We start from the raw sequence: 16,025 nt of genomic DNA on the forward strand, positions 1-16,025 counted from the left end.
CACAACCAAAGCCATCGTTCAGCCAGGCTACCTGAAGGAAAGGAGAAGGTGTACCGTGAAAGTGAAGCTAGAATTTCCATTTCATTAAAGAGAGAGATGAAAATGTGGGGGCAGAGGCAACCCCCAAAAGAATATTGCTCTGATGGTCACTGGAAATGTTTTCCTTTGGAAAAGGAAAGTTCCCCAAGGAGTGCCAACGTAATGACACGATGCTAGAAGAAGAACATTTTTAACACCCAGTACTAGTTCTACTGTAACAAAAAAACCATCATGACACAGCTTCCTTTGCAACAGGTAAAACAAACACGGGGAACAAACCACCTCTCTCCCCTGTGCAAAGACATAAGCAATGTTGAGAATACAGACACTACAGCTTACAAACACGTCAGATAAAATGAGGAAGTCACACAGATGAAATCAGTAACTACTGATAAATTGAGAAAATTTGCAAATGATAATTTCCTACTGAAAACAAGTCAGCTGTTGCAGTGGAAAGTAAACCTTTTCACACCCCTGATCTTATGCCTCACAAGTATATTTCATAGGCTCAGCAGATACAACAAAAATTATTTTCAGAGCTTTAAGTCTGGATACTTTTAGTTACCCTTTGCTACTTTTTTCCTGTAAAAATGCACTCTATAAGCTTTCCCATTTATTCTGGAATGCCATCAATCTCATCAGGCTTTGGGACAGCTAGGATTTGTCTTATTTCCAAAATTCCTTGGAAGAAAAAAATAGAGAGCATTTATGTATGATCTAAATGGAAAAATTAAATTATTGTTGCGTGCCATAATGATTTTTTGTGGAGGCTTTGATATCATTTTCAAGTAAAAGAAGATTATTAAGATTTTTTTCCAAGATTTAGAACAGTATTAACTGCTGAATCACAATCTGTTTTTTTTTTTTTTCCTGGCACTGATGCTTTGTCAAGTATTGTGTCAGTCCAAAATATCAGTATCCTAGCAGTAAAGGCTACGAACGAACACTGCAAGCAGACCGTCTGACAAGACGCCACAGCCAGGAGCCACTACTTAGAACAGCCCCTGCACTAACTTCATTGAAAATTACAATAAACATTGTAATTTTCCTCCACGATTCATCTATTTAATCTTTATGTCAAATCCCTATGATTAGCTCAACAGATACATTGTAAAAGTACATCGGAAAGCAGTTTCAAAGAACACAAACTTGGCTTTGTGTCTTTGCATTACGTGCACACACTCACTAAAGAACACAAAAACTTTAAAATTCATTACAAAACATATGCCATTTAAGCTCTGCCATCAAATTACAAACTTTGTATATACAAGGGAGGAGATGTATTGCCTGCCAAGATGACATTTATACTTGAAATAAATAAGCAGCACAGCCTAGATTTCCTAATGCAGCAGGCTGTTTACAGGCTCTGATTTTCAGGTGCTGAGCACTCAGACCACATGCATACAAACAAGCCACACGCTTGTGAATACACAGACCACACGTTCAAACCCCAGAACTTCATTCTAGAAACTGGAAGGGACTGGGTTAAATCAGAGCTTGTGCTGTCCTCAAGCCCTGGTACACCTGAGCTGGGGACATACTTCATCCTTTTGCTTTGCTGGAGGGATGGAAAAACATGTACAGGAGGAAGATGTGAGGAGGGCACAAGGACAGACAAGGGCATTTGCAGAAGCCTCTTAGAATCATCTAGGCCCAAACTTGCTAAAATAACCCTGCATCATGAAGAAATCAGCTGTGAGCACGCTACCAGCTACAAAGAGCCACAAAACCACAACATGGCTTGAAGCGGTTCTGCTGAAGGGAAGGAACTGCAGCAGCTGGTTTGGATTCTGAAATACATTTGAATAAAAAACAACCAACCAACCAAACGTGTGTTCAAGACCTACAAATCTGCAGAGAGCATCAAGACAGCCTCAGAGCAGAAACAAGGCCCAGAGTGGGAGCCTTGCTGAAGTGATTCTCCTGTTTTCCCTGTGCCGTGTCGACAAGCAAGGGACCCTCAGCTTTGACCCTTCCTATTGGCATTGGGTTAGGAGGCCCTTTATACCGAGTATATTTATCTCAGCCAGCCCCTGTGGGCCTCAAGCCAGCTACAACAAGTTTTCTGGGCATTTGTGACTGTTATGAAATGGAGTGACTCAGCCAGGCTACACCAGAGAGGGAACATCTTTTATTTGTTCACAGAAACTTAATAAGCCATGGGAGGAATAAAAAATAATAATAATAAAAATAAATAAATAAAAAAACAGGTGTCAGAAAAGCTGTATCCCTACATACCTTCACTTAAAAACTTTTCTTTCTGGCCTTAGGCAGGTGTTACTGTCCTGCTTTCTGTCTCCTCACACACTTCTGATCATTCTACCTTCCTCCCAGACCCACAGATTTGTGCTCCAGAGACTCTTCCCCATCTGTCAGGGGTGCAGGTGAATCAAAGTATCACTCTTTATTTACCACCAGCTTTTTCCTCATGTCCCCATTGCCATGGTAAGCAGCAACACAGCCTGAAAAATAAGGTCAAACCACGGCCTACATATCCCACTAGCCGTCTGGAAGAATCATTTTTTGAGAAATCTCCTGGCTTGGATTTACCTTTCCTCCGTGAGCAAAAGCCAAGTCCAACTCAGCACTCCAGAATCCTAACTGAGCTCCCGGGATATCCAGAGACAAAAACCCGGCCCTAAAACACTGAACCCCAAATTCCTCTCTATATACACTGAGAAGTTCCCTCTAGGTTATCAGTGTTACCTGCTTGGTCTGTGTCAACCTCATTCTGCTTCTCTCCACAGTGTGGCAGTCCAGGTCCCAGACACGTACCTGCACTGCTTTGCTGAGCACCCCCAACATCACTTCATGGGAATCGATGATTATTTTCCATGTTTCAGAAACTTTACAATCTATCCTGCACAAATTACAATGATAATGTGTTATATATTTATGACGACAAAGCAGATTTCCTACCCATTTTACTATACCACTGAAAATCATGTTTGTATGTCTTGGATTACTCACAGATAATGCAATTAGCATCGAAGTACAGTTATGTAAACTGTTAATCAAACTTCGAAACACAGGAAAAAAATAGATGTAAACGAACCCTGGAAAGAGGCAAAAAGTACCGGCTGTCAAGACCTTGCATGCTGAAGTGCTGCGGGAAAGATGAAAATTAGCGTGGTAAGTACAGCATGATTTAGGCCAACCTAAGAGGAAGGCTCTCAGCTTTGTGAAAATCTGGGCTGACGCAGATGTTCAGCGTGAGAGCTTGTGTCCTGGAGACAGTTATGAAGACACACTGTGGAGCACCGAAAAGGCAGAAATGATGCCAGCATACGGCAGCTCTCTGTCCGGTATCAGCAGGAGTCAAGCTTCAATCACTGGAAATTTTTCACCAGAAAATTGGACTTCAGTATAAGTCAGCACTTCTGAGCATTGAACAGGACTACTTGAGAGATGAGAACATAAAGTACAGTACTGACAACGGTGTTTACAGGAATATCCCAGCATGAGAAAGATGTTATTTTGATGCATCTTTATTTTCAAACCACACTAAGTGTCCAGCAGTGACAGAATTTCTGTTAGGAAACCCACACAAGCACACTGCTGAATTTACATTTCAGTCACCTGCCACAGCCTGCCTCTGTAGTAGTCCACGTGCTCCAGGAACCCACAGCCTACAGGTTGCAAACTGCTCCTCTAGATGAAGCCAAAACACAGAGAGAAACTGATGATGGGAGAAGAAAGAGCCTTTTATTTCCACACCTTTATGTCCAGGGCAAAAATGAGAGGATTCAGGATATGCAAGAGTCTGTATGCAGTCCAGAGGGTCACAGCTAAAAACTGGAAGTTATATTCAAGATTATGCAGGGTTATTAGAGAGGATCAGTGGATCAGTGGATCGACAATCAGTGGATTGACAGTGACTCAATTTATTGGGAACTCTCAAAAAATACTCACTCACTCTCTAGGATCTATCCATCCAGCTGTAAAGCACTGGTATCTCCTTAAAGTGGTAATAGAAACCAGGCTGGTACAGTGATATCTGCTGAAACTGTGCTGCAGAAAACAGGTTCGTGAAGGGAGATCGAGCCCGTTCACTTCATTTCACTAAGTTCAGCTTAGATACTCATATCAGCAATAACCTCAAACCTCCTGGAGCTGTGCAAAACTTCCTGAAGGCAAAACACAAAACAGCTGAATAGGAGTGCAGGAGAAGAGTATGGCTAAGTGAGGAGGAGCAACACAGTACCACCCCAGGTCTTGTCATCCCACCCTGTAGTTGTACAGACATTTACGCCAAGTTTATTATTAATTAAGCAAGTTGAAAATCACAACAGAAAGGCAAGAGTAAAGTAAAAAGCAGTGAGAAAGGCTGTAACATACTGTCACTGACAGAAGCAGCAGCGGGGATCCTTTGGAACAAGGCTGTTCCCAAACTTGTTCACAATGCTTTTGTTCAGCTGAAGTTTTCCCTGCCTTCTTTCTCGTGCATGTAGTTAGAGGCAGCAAGAACACACACCTGCACCCATAAAGTCACAACCCAGCTCAGCACCGTAGGCTTGGGTGAACTATGTACTGGGCAGGACGGAAGCTTTTCACTTCTGTGTTATCTCCTGCATCACCTAAGCAACGTCTGAATTAACTTTATAGGACAGCTATTTCGGAACTTCTGTGTTACGTGAAACCAAAAGCAGTTTTATGTCAGTTTTAGTCTGGGAGACTGCCTAAGGGACAATTCTAACTGCAGCCTGCATGGATTCAAATGCAGATTCGCCTTAGTTTCGACTTAGGTATTACATCAGAGACATCAGCTGTTTTTCCCCCTGTGAATCTCAACAAACCACTACTGGGAAGTCCTCGTATCTGAGCTGGTTTCTGACCTGAAAAACACCACAGCTTGGACATTCTTCCCCTCTATCCTGAAACACACTCTTAAAGAGCCAAAGTGAAAAGTCTACTTTAATCTGGATCACCAACAAGATACAGTATGATCAAAAAAAAAAAAAACAAAACCAAAAATTAAGAAAAAAAACAGTGGTGAGGAAACCAGATTTAGCCAGAAAAAGAGGCATAACTGAAAAGAAACTGCCCTGGGTAATAGAAATAATGTCAGAAACACGGTATGGATAATTCTCATCTGCTTTTCTCACTTCAGATCAAAAACACACTTCAGTGTTTTGTTGCTTCAGTCCTAAGAGAACTGAAATGCTTGCCTTGAGCTAATCAGTTCAAGGAAAGAGACCAAAAGTTCAGCAGAAAGCACACACCAGAAGTGCAGGAGGAGTGACTCAAGACCTGTGCTATCTGGCACGCCAATATCACACTAGAGCCCCTGTCACTTGGAAATAAGCCCTCTCTTGAAACAAGCCTTACAAGTAAACACAAAAGGATGTTCTGAAGACAGAGCAAAAGCTCTCTCACTGCACTGAGGTGACTAAAGTGGAGCATGTCGGCGTCAATACTGTACTTTCTGGGTTACGGGTTACCATGTGCAGGTTTCAGCCTCTTTCCCAGTGCAAAAGGGTCTGTAAATTGGTCTGGAAGACAGCTCTGATAAATTGGTAGATGACAGGTATGTACACAACTATGTCACAGGAGTGAACACCAGCCTATGCAAGCAAGGTCTCCGTCCTAGAGACAACAGGATCCTGTGCAAGTCATTTTCACTGTTTCTTCATATTTCCAACTGTAGCAAAGACAATAATGACATGTTGAAATAATACAGTGAAAGAAATCACAAGTACATTTGTACTTCAGATGAAACCACACTCTGTGGCTTCCTCTCTTTGCAGAGTGTCATGAAAACCCAGCCAGCTGACTTAAACTAGGCACTGAACTTGAGGACATTTGGAACTTGACAATTTAAATGCAACCCTAGCAGTGTATGAGTTAGTATCATTATTAATATGCTGAATACTACTTCTCCAAAACCTCAGTGTGAAATACCGGAATCCTCCAGAGGGTAGGTTATTTGCCCTCCCCACTGAGTACATTATCAATAGACATTAATTAAAAAAGCCTATTTACTCCAGGTACAAAGTGTGGGGGTGGTGCCAAGGCCAAAGTTGCCCATGACAGTTGCAGAAAAAAAAAAAAAAAAGAAATTAAGGAGGCCTGTACCAACATGAAAGCTTTCAACAGGCCACTGTATGACAGATTCAAATGACAGATTTTTCCAAGAGTAAGACAATTTTTGTCACAAAGCACTTTAGTGGTGGTGTATACTCAGACAAGAGGACCTGCGGACATAATTTGGCTTCAATTCTCCAAACTCACAGATTTTCATTTTTATTTTGAGAAACAAAATAAAGGTGAAAACAAAACTCTTACAGAAAAGAGCAGGGAACTGAGGAGCGCAGCTTTGCAGTGGCACTCAATGCTCAGCTGACAGAACGCAATTCCACCAGCATGAAGCCATTGCCACAAACTGACCCCAGGACTCCAAAAATGCTGTTGTCACCTCAAGCTGATGCTCACCTAAATAACGGTACTCAGCAGGAAGAAATGAGCACTGCACGGAGATTTAACACACTAAGGCTCTGACCTTTCCCACCCCCTACTCCTCCTTTTCCTGGGTCACTCTGCACTTGGACTTCCCTCAAAAGCAAGGGACGTCCAACTTGCCCAACCTGGAAGAGGACCCAGCTGGAAGGAAACTGTCAGGGACCTAAGCTTTCCTGTAACAGAAGAGACTCACCTATTACCTCTCTGGTTCTCTGGAGAAGAGCACATTAGTCAACCAAGATGAAGTTTATAGTGGATGCAAAGGAGTCCCTGAAGACTCCTCACCTCGAATTCCCTCCCTTGCTGTTTTATGAAAGCTGAAATCTTTCACAGCTTATACCGGTGGGAACGTACCATTATCAACCTTCTATAAGAATGATTTTTTATTTTATTTTTTTAACTTCAGGATGAAACTCTCTAGGAAAACTAAAGAAATAGACTGTACCTTCTCTATGAGTACCAGCTCCTCTGTAAAGCAAATACCATAGTGATGAACGATCTCAGCTAGAGAGCAGCACCCCAGAGCTTCGAAACTCATTCTCGTATGATGTAAATACAGCCCCATGTCTGTATTTATCTATATATGTATATAACCCATCCGCTTTCCTAAATCTCCTCTAACAGATCACTTTTGAATCATTCATATTAGGAAAAAAAAACATCAAGACAGTACTATTTGCTGCACTACAAGTTGCAGAAACACAAAATGGCATGAAATGCCTAAGCCTTTTTAATGAAGATGTTAATTGCTACAGATTACCTGGCATACAGCTTGGCTCTCTGAAAAAATCATGCAGGTGCTCCCTGATTAAAGTACTCCTGGAGCAGAAAAGACATTGGACAACCTGCCTGTTTCACCTGGCTGCATAGTGATGAAACTCAATGAATATAGAAATAATTGGAAATCTTAGACAAATATATAGGAGGAATGGCCCAAATAATGGGTATGGTGGACCTGCCTGCAAGTAAAGTCAAATTGTTACATCAAACAAGTGAAAAATCCTTTGTATTGGTGATAGGGATTAAAAAACCAATAAAGATCACTTTAATAAAAGGCCTGAGGGTTCGAACACTGATGCAGAAGTCTTTTCAAAAGCTCTTAAAGTCTGTCATCCTAGGAAAGAGGTGAAACAGGATTGCTAAATCCTTATTCCTAACTCCAGTTTATATCACAACCAGAACCAAGGCAGGAAAAGTTTAAACCATATTTGGACAAGTCTAAAGGCACACGCACACACAGTTCTAAACTCTTTTGACCACATCTAAAAATTAAGGGTCCTTATAATACCAGCAGGTTCTGAGATGTGCTCTCAAAACACACGTTTTCATGCACTTTACAGCTGTAACAAACTAGTTTCTTGGTAAAGCTAGTTCCTGAACATTTTAGAGTGAAGGATTATTTTCCCTTCCCTAATGCTATGAATTTTTCCTTTCATTCCTTCAACATTACATAAGTGCTTTTTATTTCCTGAACAAATCTTAGAGAAAGCTGGGATATTTGTGGGATAGCTTATTAATTAATTCATAAATATAAATACTTGGCTCATTTAAGCAGTAGAAAACATCAGGATCCCACCACCGTGCTTTATCTCATGGATTCATGTTGTACTGTCCTGTAAACTGGAAGATAAGTGACATTTAGGCTTTTTTCTGTCCTTTGACTCTAATCTCTACATTAGTTTCTAAGGTAGGAAACACCACTTCCATAATGAATGCAACTTAAAATATTTCTATTTCGATTAATTTCAGTTTACTAGGATAAATCGATATTCTGATTTGTTACACATCCACCTTAGATTTATTTTGTTAATTTAATAGCAATCTGATGAGAGAAAACAAGTGTCGGTAACCTGTTCCACAATACACACTACTGTGTATCTTACCAATAGCTTTCTATAAAGTTTCCAAAGTTAATTCAAAATCTCTTCCCTGAACACAAGAGGCTTCACTTTCTCATAAAAAACATAAGTTTCCTGTAAAAAGTGTGTTTCAAAACTGTTACTTCTATTTCCAGACTACTCTAACTGAAAAGGAGTGGTTTTCTTAGGTACCGGCTGCCCATTAAAAGTGCACACAGGAAAGACTGTTTGATGTGCCAGGGTAAAGCTTCTCCTTTCCAAATCCATGCAACTCAAAGTTTCCCACTGTGAAGGATGTCAGTACCTATGTGTTCACTGTAAATGTTAATGAAAACATTGGTTGTAGGAAACACAAAGGCAAAGATCCCAAATAGAGACAGACATATTACGAGAGAAGAAGGATGACATTGTCTGAACTGGACGAATTGGAACCTAACAGCCCTACCAGGGGTTGGGTGACTGGTTTAATAAAGGTAAAAACAAAAATGCACATAGTGCATCCTTCATAACTGGAAGCCCCTTTGTTCCAATACTGAGTGATTAACGCTGATCTCTGGCACATGCAACACTACCTAATTATGCACTGATCACCATGGCCAGCACTTTAAGAGCTATCTTCAACCGAAATTCATAGAGAAGAAGACTTAAAAGAACTCTTAAAGTATGTAAGGACTGAAATCACATCTTCAGGACTAAAGACTCTGCTTCACTACCCCCTTAAAAGTAGTCAAAGTACCTTTGTAGCAGAAATGGCAGTGTAGGAGACACAGCATCTTACCTTTCACCATGTGAATCCCAGAAAAAGCTACAAGGGAAACAGAAACCAGTGACCATCAGCCCAGTGCTTAATAATACGTGAAAGCCACTGAAACCACTTGTTTTAGTGTATGTGCTTGGGAGCCCTTTGGATATTCAATCAGCTGCCACTAGTCTCTTCAAAGGCCCTTGGTAAGTTATCTTACTACACACAAAACACAAACAATAAGAGAATTTCCTCAAAACCTGAGCAACATTACAAACAAATGATTAATACTGGTATCTGGCTGCAGGCTTTGAAAATCTTGATCCAGTTTCTCACCCTGGAGAGAAAGAGAACAGAATTATTTAGTTTAAGAACTGTCAACTATTTATAGCCTTAGCTTTAAAAAAAGTTTCTCAGAAATAGCAAGCCAGAAGCCTAGTGCTGCCACAATCCTCTCCAGGAGAAACAGTTCCCAAGGGTCTTTGCACGCTGTTCCAAGGTTGGAAGAGTGCAAATTGTTCCACATCGTCTTGCCAGTAATTTTCAGGATCACGGTTAGTCACACAATGGAGAAGAAAAAGGAGAAGAAAACCCCCAGCACTTCAATAGTTTCTATCAGTCTTCTGCTAGTCTCGTCTTTCTGAATAGGAGGGCGATGCCCATGTCCAAGTGGCTGGTGTTTGTCTCCCTGTTTTCAAGTCAACACAAGATGAAGACTATGGCTACCCGTGTATGCATGGAGGCTAACTCACTTCATCACAGGACAGACTTGGAAATGAAAGCTATCATTTGTCTATCTACTTGCTGATGAAGGTGAAATCTTACCGCAAATTTTGTTCCTACAGTTTCCCCCTGCCCAAACTTCTTTGCTAGATTGTGCCTAGTCTTGCTCACAGACACCGTTTGCAACCAGGAGCTTACTGGGATGCTTGAGTTACTTCATCCAATCCAGTTACTATTACATTCCACCTCTGCAAACCCTTTCTCTTGAGCTGGGAGCGAGCCACAAATTAAGCTGTCTAAATGGCTAGACAGCTTTAGTGGGGCAGCAGAACTGCACCTTCTTGGAAGTTAGGGCAAACCCAAAATCTGTACAGTGTTAAATGCTACTTGTACATCATATAATGCTAGTGCACTCTTACAAACGCTTCTCCCCCCAGCTTTCGTGGTGCTCAACATGGAACAGTTAAGGTGTTACCATCTTGCCCGAAATAATATAAATAATACAAACCTGTTGATGATGAAACAGAAAACAGAATCCAAAACTGCTCTAAAACTAAGAAGGTAAACCATTGCTTTCAGAATAAGGAATGCAGGAGGGTAAAGCAGTCATTTTGTGACATGTGCCAGGAGTTGGACTAGATGATCCGTATAGTTCCCTTCCAACTCGGGATGTTCTATGATTCTATGATTTTACACAGCTGAATATTACAAGTCCATAGGTTCTAGTAAAGGAAAGAAGCAATATGGTCTGGGTTGTCTCTGACAGTCTATGGAGCTGATGTAAATAACCCACAATCCTCTTTCTCTGCCCACGTAATTAAACATAGTTAGAAGTGGTTGCACTGTTGACCCTTCAAAAGCAGAGACTCAAAATTAGTACTTCTGAAAAAAAGCAAGATGAACCTGCAAAGTCTCTGATGCCTCACCATTGATTTCTCTGATGCCTGCCAGCCCCAAGAAACTTAAAAGCGGGCATCCACACAAAGAATATCACAATCAAGAATTCCGAGCACAGTGCCTGGAAGACCAGGCTGCCTTGTCTCTGTTTTTCAACAAAGGTGTGAAACAAAATAGAAAGGCCTGCTGTACCTCTCAGCGGTTTCTACCTATAGCCATAGCCTAAATGAGTAGTTAATGAACCGAAACGAGTGGAAACCTGCTACTGAGGCCCTACCTTCTGTTGCCTTGTTGCAGCTGAGGTAGAACACAAGGAGTAAAGTGCTTTCAGCGTGATCAACAGGCTCACAGCACTTCTCGAAGCAGATGCTGACAACTGCCATTGAGCTGCTCAAGCTCCCTGGAGGCTGTGGGAGACATTCAGCGCGTGGTATTTTTATCCAAGCCTTTATTCTTGAGCCTAAATGCAATCAAGTCACAATGAAAGGGTCCCGCTCAATCGCATGAATAAGCAAAACCACCGGGGTTCAGGCAAGCCTTCCAGCAGCATGGCATTGTGCCAGAGGCTTCTCTGCAGACCAAGACATGACTTCAGACTTGACTCCTTTTTAGTAATATTATAACAGTGCCGAGAGGCCCTCACAGGCTGCAGTTTCACAGCCAGTCTGAAACGCACACCACGAGGCAGTCTGGATTAAATACGTGCACCCTAAATAAAGGGAAAGCAAATTTGCCACGTGTGACACAGATCCATTTCTGTCTGCCCCTTGGTCCATGAACTCTTCAGTTTATGCTCCACAAGTCTTCTAACCTATCACCTACTTCAGCGGGCTCATCCTTAGCGCAGAGCCATGTGTTACTACTGTTTATCTTCTGTTGAGCAGCCTTCTGACTCATGTGCCTATCCGCACCATTTCCCAGAACGTGGCCTTTCGGCATTTCCCCTCATCTCCTTACATGACCTTCCCCTCAAATTAAGCCATTCACTCTGGAGCAGCTGCTGTTTGACCACCCTGCCAGTAAAGACAGTTCTATTTTCTCTTTTTTAAAATAAAAAGGTGATGGAAAAAAATGCCTTGTTTTTGGAAGAAGTGTTTATAGGTTTTGTTTGATGATAAACTTTTTATACTGTGACATTGGGCAACCAGAACCAAATCCATAAAGAGAAAACTTAGCTGAACACAATCATTTGGCTCTGACCACGTCTTTCTGCTTTATACCTACCAGGTTGACCTCGCCTCCCAGGACTCCATCAGGAGCACAGCTTCTGCCCTTGTAACATCAATGCGCAATTGGTTCAAAAACCCACGTCCACAGGCTACAAGACCACGGAGCCATATATACAACATGCTTAGGGATCAGTTGCTCCCCATGCACTGCAAGTAGCAGCTTGGGGAAAATGTCAGAGCTCTGCACGACACTTGGTATGTTAATGTCTTCATTGGAAGAGAATACAGCTCACCATGAAGACCTCTTCGTTGATACCTAGCTCCCAGAGGGAAGTGAAGAGATTTGTTTCGTTTGAGAAATAAACTGACCCGTCAAATATAGAAGGTAACACATGCACTAATAATCTTTCAGTCTTTAATAATGCAATAATAAAAATGCCTTGTCTGGAAAGGCACAAAATGGGGTAGGGTTGGGGACGAAACACTGCAACCACCCAGCCTGAACAGTTTTGAAAAGACAACTGAATGAGGGATTCCTCAAGAATCTTAAAGCGGCCTGAGGTATGCTCCCAAAGCCACGGTGTGATGGGGTTTTCTCTCAGAGAGGTACCCCGTGGGGGCTCACAAACGGGCTCTTTCCAATCAGTGTGACAGGTAAGCTGCGTGCAAGCAAGAAAATGCTGTCAGAAGAGGATCAAACTCGTGAGACAGGGTAAAGAAACCTTTCTAATATAAGCTAAGTAGAAATAGATCAGGCATGTTCCCCATTCAGCTCTTTACCTGTACCTTGCATATGTGTTTCTAAGTGTGCTGCTTATTTTAACCGTAACAAATAAACTTTCTTACTGCATTTACTTTTAACCTGGCTAGAGCTTTGCATGATTGAGGACAATTAGACAATACCCAGCCTTTCCTTACTAAGGGCATGGCAATTCCATAGAACAGCTCACATGGGTAATACAGTAAGCACCCAGGTAAGCTGACAAGTGTTCAGTGCACCCAAGGAGAAAAACAGCAAGCCACAGCCTCTGCTACGTTGCCTAGGCAAATGGTGGCACCACAACTACCTTCTGATGACCCTGGAATTCAGTTAAGACACTGCAGTGTATGCTCCAACCCCAAAGATCCCAAGGAGCGCACCAAGGCAACCATGCCTACCCTCCTTCCCCACTCATGCTTTCTGGCAAAGTGATGCCCTACACACACCCTCTGCCAGTGATGGTGCATCAGAGATGGATGTAATTTGTTGACAACAGGCTTCAGAAAATGTGTTATATAGCGGCAACATTATTATTACTGCTTCATTTTTAGGTTCTAAAGGCAATGCGAGATATATTCAGTGGTAGCGAATAAGCTTTTTTAGTGTAAAACAGGTGGCAGACATAAGTTGTGTACTTGCGCTGTGACATGATATGAATTTGTAACTCCCCGAAATAGATGACAAAATGCTAAGATTTAGTGCAGCATTTTTGATTAAAGAAAGGTGAGCTTTAATGGGTTTTAACACCACATTTGAAATAATTTATTCAAGTAAACTATAAATGCTTAAAAAGTCAATGTTCTTACTCTGTAAGCTTGAAAATAGTTCACTGTAGCTTTGCAACTCTAACTTATATCATTCCCTACCCCATCCTATGTGAAAAGCCTCCTAACAAACCGTTAAAACAAATGTCTTGAATGAAGCCAACACCATTTGCAATTCAAACAGCAAACTTTCAGAGATGTGAGAAGCCAAACAAGATAGATTTAGGATGATTTTCTAAATGAAGAAGGTTCCTGAATCTGCAGTACAGCACGTCTGCCTTAACATGCTTTCCCTTGTAAGAGATGCCGCAAATATCCAGATGAATTGATTTAAATAGCAATGAAATTACAGAAATCATGTCAAAATCTTGCATTTAAGAATTGTAACACTGCTACAGAAAGAGGCAGAAGAAAAATTAACCTCTGTTGAATGGCAACATTTTAAATTGCTTAAAGAGAAAAACAAGTAGTAGTATTTTCTAATTCCCCAGACACTACTCAGAAATCCTTAGCAGTGGTATCCTCTACCAATTCCATTTTCATTGCAGTTGCATATGGCCAGCGTTGTGGTGACACCTTTCACCTGAACTGTCACAATAATGATTTAATGTTCCAGAGCGATATACTTCCCCTAACAGGCAATGTTAAGTAGAGAAGGAAATAAACACCATGACAGGAATCAATATATTTTCTAGACCTTTATTTTAGAGTCCTATTAAAAAAGAATACACCAACGGTGCCCTGTGTGTTTGAAAACAATTCTGCTTATGTTAAACATTACCATAAAAGTCATCAGCTTACAAGGAAAGTGATTCGCAGTGGAAATAATCTGTAACTCAGTTTTACAAAGTTTGCATAACAATTGCCTACCCAGGGCAAGAAATCCACTCACACACTTAATGTAATAATAATAGAGGAGAAAACCAAAGCAATTGCAGAAATGATATATCATTAATCTAGGGTACACTAGCTAATAGAAACATGCAGAAATGCAATAGCTATTGATGAAATAAAAATATAGAATTTCAAGTGTCACGGGCAAGGTTTTGTGACAAATATTCACATTTTATCAACAAGAAAAATACATAGCAACAGGATAATCTTAGTAACTATGCATGAAAGAAATACTGCATCTACTTCATATTCTAATTTCAGAGGTAGGGAAAGAAGGTTGCCTTACCTCAAATACAGCTTGCAGAGTGACATTAACAGTATGTCTACAGCCTTTCTTAGTTCTCTTGGTAGCAGTCTAAGAAGAAATACAAAATAGTAAATATCTATCTTCCCTGCAAACAGCATGTGCCCAGGAGCAACATGCTTCCCAGAAAAGCATACTGAAAAGAAGTAAAAAAGCACTCAAAAAGACAATTGCTTCAAAATAAAAAGGCAAAAATCCTTATACCTAAAATTACCAGTAAGGTTTATTACATTTTGAGAGTAGAGACACTCAGGATTTAAATGATATAGACATAAACGTGATGTCATCTCCCTGTTTTCAATAAAATATTAATTTGGTATATTTGTCTACAGAATAAAGACAGCAAATTCATCTGCACAGAACTCAGTCCCGGAAGATGTGAAAAGATTCCTATCCCAGCAGAAGGCACACATGAGCTCAAACGATACAACCTTGCTAACTTGCTTTTTCCTCCCGAACTACAGTGCTTGCTAAAGCTACACTCAAATGTTAAATGCTTTGGTCAAGAGTTCATCCACTGACCTGCAAAGAAAGCCTTGTGTTCAGCTCCAACATTTCCTAACAGCAAACAATAAAAAAAAAAATAGGTTCACGAAATGAACTGTTAAAAAAAGAAAATCCTCACATAAGCTTTCCCCGAGGGGGAAGAAATATCCACAAGCTTTAAATTGGCCAGGCGGATTTAAGAGGAAGCGAAAAAAAAGCAGCTCTTTCTGTTGCGTCAAAGAGCCCACTGTGCAATAGGAACAGTGAACGGAGTTGTTAAACTGGCAAGCTTCTGCTGAAGACAGCTTTTCAATATGCTCTCAGCATCGTCTCCCCGGGCTGGCTGGAGACAGTCCCACTCCTCTTACATGAGCTGTGTTCCTTCAAGAGGCAATCGCTCTTAAGGACAGTTTCTATAAACATGCTGTTCAACTGGTTTCGCTGCGGTGATGAGCGTAATTACACACATACCTGTGTGCACGTACCAGAATTGCATGTTCTTGGGGGAAATGCAAGCGTATTCCAACTAGTAATCATTACCTCAGCTTAAGAGCAGGATGCTATTGATGCCTGCCTGCCTGCCACAACTCTGTTCCCTGCTTATGCCATTCGGTGTGCTGTTAGAAAGTAATTTTGAAAGACAGTACTTACAGAGGAAACCTCTAATGTAATTCCATCGGGATGCTGTAGTCCAAGCAGCATTCGCTGATTAAAGGAAATTAGTCACATGCTGCTGACTAGCTTTGTGTTTACTGCAGAGAGCTGTGGCTACATGGGATGAGTTAAGCGGCCCTCCTGGGAACGACCGCTACATGACTGAAGGCATCTTCCACGGCTGAAGCAGGGCATTTACTGTGAAGAGAGCATGGAAACTGAGCAACCTGGTTAGAGGTGAATAGAGCCGCACTACACAGATTTCCTCCGCGTCC

The 16,025-nt window shown here is 41.3% G+C and overlaps 1 protein-coding gene across 10 annotated transcripts in view; it reads right to left on the reverse strand.

Moving 5' to 3' along the window:
- CSGALNACT1 (chondroitin sulfate N-acetylgalactosaminyltransferase 1) overlaps positions 1-16,025 on the reverse strand; it is a 54,031-nt gene that overhangs the window by 35,931 nt on the left and 2,075 nt on the right. For 3 of the 10 annotated variants that reach the window (XM_080590418.1, XM_080590415.1, XM_080590421.1), the window contains exons 1-2: positions 15,133-15,587; positions 14,593-14,661 (exon numbers count right to left, since the gene is read on the reverse strand). The gene's annotated coding sequence lies outside the window, so the exon portion shown is untranslated. Of the gene's footprint in view, positions 1-14,592; positions 14,662-15,041; positions 15,111-15,132; positions 15,590-15,747; positions 15,949-16,025 lie in introns of those variants that run through there. The other 7 variants (XM_080590423.1, XM_080590420.1, XM_080590419.1 and 4 more) reach the window with 6 other exon arrangements.

The sequence above is a fragment of the Anser brachyrhynchus genome (genome assembly GCF_964034855.1).
Source record: "Anser brachyrhynchus genome assembly, chromosome: 4".
NCBI classification, from domain to species: domain Eukaryota; kingdom Metazoa; phylum Chordata; class Aves; order Anseriformes; family Anatidae; genus Anser; species Anser brachyrhynchus.